The following is a 6,022-nucleotide window of genomic DNA, read 5'->3' on the forward strand; positions in this document are numbered from 1 at the left end:
AGTAGATCCCGACAAAGTCAGAGCTATTCAAGAGATGCCTGCACCAAAGACTGAAAAACAAGTAAGAGGATTTCTCGGACGATTGAACTATATCTCCAGATTCATCTCTCAAATGACTGCTACTTGTGGGCCAATTTTCAAGCTTCTCCGCAAAGATCAAGGGGTTGTATGGACTGAAGATTGCCAGAAAGCGTTCGACAGTATCAAAGAGTACCTGTTAGAACCACCAATATTGATTCCTCCAGTTGAAGGAAGACCATTAATCATGTACCTTACTGTGTTAGAAGAATCCATGGGTTGTATGCTTGGACAGCAAGATGAAACCGGTAAGAAGGAGCATGCCATCTATTACTTGAGTAAGAAATTCACAGATTGTGAGTCTCGTTACTGCATGCTCGAAAAAACATGTTGTGCTTTGGCTTGGGCTTCAAAACGTCTCCGCCAATACATGATCAACAATACTACTTGGTTAATCTCCAAAATGGACCCGATCAAGTACGTCTTTGAAAAGCCTGCATTAACAGGAAGGATTGCCCGATGGCAAATGCTGTTATCCGAATATGACATTGAATACCGTGCTCAAAAAGCGGTCAAAGGAAGCATTCTCGCCGATCACCTGGCACATCAACCAATTAATGAATATCAATCTCTCAAGTTTGACTTTCCTGATGAAGATGTCTTGTACTTAAAGATGAAAGATTGTGACGAACCGTTACCAGAAGAAGGTCCTGATCCTGGATCAAGATGGGGCCTAATTTTTGACGGAGCAGTAAACGCTTTTGGCAATGGAATTGGGGCAATCATTATCACTCCCAAGGGTACTCATATCCCGTTCTCCGCCAGATTGCTATTTGATTGCACCAACAACATCGCAGAATATGAAGCTTGTATCATGGGTCTCGAAGAAGCCATTGACTTAAGGATCAAGATCCTCGACATATATGGAGATTCAGCCCTCGTGATCAACCAAATCAAAGACAAATGGGAAACTTACCACCCTGGCTTGATTCCTTACAGAGATTATGCAAGACGTCTATTGACTTTCTTCAACAAGGTTGAATTGCATCATATACCTCGAGATCAGAATCGAATGGCAGACGCCTTGGCTACTCTATCTTCCATGTTCAAAGTCAATCATTGGAACGATATGCCTACAGTCAGAATTACGCGCCTTGAAAGGCCTGCCTATGTGTTTGCAACTGAAGCAGTCATCGATGATAAACCGTGGTTTCACGACATCAAATGCTTCCTTCAAACTCAAGAGTACCCACTTGGGGCATCAAACAAAGATAAGAAAACTCTAAGGAGGCTTTCTGGCAGTTTCCTCCTGAATGGAAATATGCTATACAAAAGAAACTTCGACATGGTTTTGCTCAGATGCGTGGATAGACACGAAGCAGACATGTTAATGCATGAAGTGCATGAAGGGTCCTTTGGAACTCATTCAAATGGGCATGCAATGTCCAAAAAGATCTTAAGATCAGGATACTATTGGTTGACAATGGAATCTGACTGTTACAAACACGTGAAGAGATGTCACAAGTGCCAGATCTACGCAGATAAGATCCATGTACCGCCGACTCTACTCAACGTTCTCTCATCTCCATGGCCTTTCTCCATGTGGGGGATCGACATGATTGGAATGATCGAGCCGAAAGCTTCAAACGGTCATCGTTTCATCTTAGTGGCAATTGATTACTTCACCAAATGGGTCGAAGCAGCATCTTATGCCAATGTTACAAGACAAGTGGTTGTGAGGTTTATCAAGAATAACATCATTTGCCGATATGGTATTCCCAGCAAGATCATTACTGACAATGGTTCAAACCTGAACAACAAGATGATGAAAGAATTATGTGAGGAATTCAAGATTGAGCATCATAACTCTTCTCCTTACAGACCAAAAATGAACGGCGCCGTCGAAGCTGCCAACAAGAACATTAAGAAGATCATCCAGAAAATGGTCGTCACTTACAAAGACTGGCATGAAATGCTTCCATTTGCTTTACATGGGTACCGTACTTCAGTGCGTACTTCGACAGGGGCAACTCCCTTTTCTCTAGTATACGGCATGGAAGCTGTGCTCCCCGTAGAAGTTGAAATACCATCAATGAGAGTCCTCATGGAGACTAAGTTATCAGAGGCTGAATGGTGTCAAAGCAGATACGATCAGTTGAACTTAATCGAAGAAAAACGTATGACTGCTCTATGCCATGGACAGTTATACCAAGCAAGGATGAAACAAGCTTTCAACAAAAAGGTTCGACCTCGTGAATTTCAAGAAGGCGACCTCGTGCTTAAAAAGATCTTGTCTTTTCAACCAGATTCTAGGGGCAAATGGTCTCCTAATTACGAAGGCCCGTATGTTGTCAAAAGAACATTTTCTGGCGGCGCCATGACTCTTGCAACCATGGATGGTGATGAACTCCCATATCCTGTGAATGCTGATGCAGTCAAGAAATACTTTGTCTAAAAAATACAAAAGAACAGCTCGGTAAGTCGAAAACCCGCAAAGGGCGACTTAGGCAAAAATGAGCGTCTCGGTGGACTGAAAACCCGAAAGGGCGGTCCAGGCAAAAATTAGAGACAATAAACACAAAAATTCATCCTGGTAGATTGAAAACCTGAAAGGGCAATCTAGGCAAAAATTAGGGATTTATGACAAAGTAACTGCATCAGTCTGTACTTCGTCACCTGAGGAGTCTTTTTCATCAAAGGAACTTCGATCAAATCATCGCCAATCTGAAGCAACAAGCATAGTTGGAACTCAAAGTTGTTAAGGGAATAGTGGTTATTGCTTTCAATGTAGCCTTTTCCGCATAATTACCGTTTCCAACTTTTGTAAAAACTTCATGGAATCACGCCTTTAGCTGATTTCCATCCTATTAAATAAATTTGAGCCTTGTGCCCATTTGTTTGCAATCTTTAATTTCTTTCAGCTTGCAAAATGACGCTTTAATTGTGTTATTCACTTTTGAAACAAAAAAAAAGAAAAAAATAAGTTTTAAATGAATTTACTTCACTTTTCTTTTTCAAAATAAAAGCGAAATTTTCCTTTGAGTTGTGAACAACGGAAGGAACATCAGCAGTCGTCTCCACAGGATGAACAAAAGAATTCTCCCTGAAAAATTGTTGAGACAACAGTATTCTTGTCCCAGAAAAGAATTCTTGAAGCAATTATCCCTCGAGATAAAGAAGCTCTTCTATCCCCAGTGACGAAGATTTTCCATCTCCAGTGAAGAGGTTCTTCCATCTCAATGAGAAAAGATGCTCATCTTCCCCAGAGAAATTTAAAACATGCAGCACATTCATCACCCGTGTTATCTACACCGTGTTGAAGAACATTTGCTAAGTATCTGGATGTATTGCGACGTCGATCCTTCTCCAGTATATACTTCTTTGTCTGTCAGTATCGTCAGCATGCATGCTACATTCATGACATTCATCATTCATACATATTTGCATCATTTATGCATTCTTGCATTTTTCAATGTATGCTTTAAAATCACTTGTTTAGGATATATCTATCCTCAAAAAAAAGAAAGAAGAAAGAAAAGGAAAAAAGAAACAAGTATGGGCGTATCATCTCTCTAGTAGGTTGTCCCCATAAGCAGAAATAACATCTTCTTTCTCCAATTCCCCACTGAGATCATTCCTCGTGGAAGAAGGTTGCTTTAGTTTTCTCCTCTCAAAACGAAAGAGAAAATCCCATCGAGTTCATTCCTCATGGGTACAAAGTCTTGTTTGACTATTTCTTTCCAATTAATTCTTGGTTAGAACCTTGTCTTTACCAAATATTCAAATTCCGATTCCTCAAACAGAGTCGTGAAAAATAGACAATAAGCAATAGCCTCATCATCTGAGCAGCTTATGTCTCTTCCAAAAGACTTTTCCTCTCTAGGAAATCAATCATGAAGACCATTTGACAATCAGGGTCTTATTACTGTTCACAAGGCTGAATAACCAGTAATTTCCCTAGCAAAGTCTCCAGAATCATTTTATCACTTGGCTGATAATTGATCATGTCTTCAAAACCACTATCACAAGGCGGGTAGTCGGTAACCTTTTGTTTTGGTTATATTATTAAACATGTCTATCACCATGCTGATAATCGATAATATTAACCGAACCTTTGAAACTCTTTTTACCTTGTCAAGTCTATCACCAAGGCTGATAGTCGGTAATACAGTTTCATACCTTTTACCTTCGCATTATTAAACAAGTCTATCCCTATGCTGATAGTCAGTAATGTCGATAGGTAAGCTTTTCTTACAAAGCTATCATTCCCCAATGAAGCATACACTTGCTTTCCCGAAAAAACGGATTCTCTTCCTAAAACGGATTGAGATATCCTTCCCAATCTCTTTTCCCCAGCGGAGTCAGTTCTTGATATTCCCTCGGTAAAGATATCCTTGCATCATTCGCAATTTTGGTATCTTAGGTCCAAAATTTGCGTCTTCTGATATTTAAGTCTCTTCTACCCTATCAAAACGAAGATTTTCAATCTTCATGTCTCAGGCTGAAGAAACTTAAATAGGGGCATCTGTCATACCCCAATTTTTGACTTAAGATACCACCTCATATCATTGCATATGCATCATCTGCATCTCTAACAAATTGCATAGCTTGTGTTTGCTACTTGTGACTTAGCAGGATTTAATCAGGAAATCACTCATCAGTGCAAATAACAGTCAATTAGGGTTTTGTTCTCCCTTCATCTCAAAGAATCATATTCATCTACAATCAATATTTGGTCCTCAGAGATTCATGTCAACAAGCTCAGCAGCTTTGGATCGACTGAATTAGGGTTTTGACTGAAGACAGCATACTCTTGACTTTTGCTCAGGATTTGACCTAGTGACTTGGGACATGACCTCAAGATCCCAAGTACATCATTTTGATTTAATCCATTGGCTTATAACATCTCCTACACAAGGATTGATCAACAGAGAAATTTCAAATCATCAGATTAGGGTTTTGAACTATCAGGGACTAAAATCAGGGATCACATTTGGGAAACCCTAAAAACCCCCAGGAAGTCAATCAAAGGTTTCAATCATCCTCTAATAATCCCTATGACAACATCCAATGGAAATTGTGTCTCAATTCAAGATCCACAGTCATCAATTTCATCAGATCGACAATTAGGGTTTTTGACCTAATTCACTGAACAACTGCCTTTTTATCAGAACATGGTGCCACAACTCAAACCATGGCTCAATATCCTCTAATGCCTCAATGTGATCCATTCATACCATTCATTTGGTGAGGATAGCCTGTTTCATTTGAAATCTCCAGAAACGCGATTCGTCTGAAAAAGTCAACTGTACAAGATCACCATTGACTTTTGGGGAATTTTGGTCAACCATGACTTTTGAAGTTTTAGATCATCAATATATGATATATGAAGTCATTTGATCAAGAAAAATCAAGAAAATCAATCAAGAATCAAAAAGTCAAAGTTTGACTTTCCATACTTAGAAAATTTTCTAAGTGTTTTTCAATGGTTTTTTCCAAACTTTGGAAGGGAATTTCTCAAAATTTCACCTACAAACTGAAAAAAAACTTCTAACATGAAAGTTGTAGATTTTGATCCAATAAACAACTTTGACACATATAAATTTTTTCCATAAGATCAACCATTTAAGAGATATGGTGCTTCAAAGTTGGTACTTTTTGAAAACTTCACTTAAAACTTCATTTTTCTCAAAGTTCATGGATCTTTTTCACCCATTTCCTTAAAGGTCTTGAAGAAACTTTCAACTAGGGTTTTGAAGTGTGTAATATGAGCTTTCCAAAATGTCCAAGAGCATGAAAAAATATGGAGTGTAGCCATGGTTTTGAATTTTGACATTAGTGAACTTTTTCACTTGAATTTTCACCATTTTTCACTAAGTTTCAAGACTACATGACCTATAATCCAAGCAATGATGCATAGAAGCAATGATTGAATGATATTTTCTGATTTGAAGATCAGAATGGAAGAGGATAGGAAGTTTAGAAATTAACCATGGTTTAGTTA

The sequence above is a fragment of the Vicia villosa genome, linkage group LG7, assembly GCF_029867415.1.
Source record: "Vicia villosa cultivar HV-30 ecotype Madison, WI linkage group LG7, Vvil1.0, whole genome shotgun sequence".
NCBI lineage: Eukaryota > Viridiplantae > Streptophyta > Magnoliopsida > Fabales > Fabaceae > Vicia > Vicia villosa.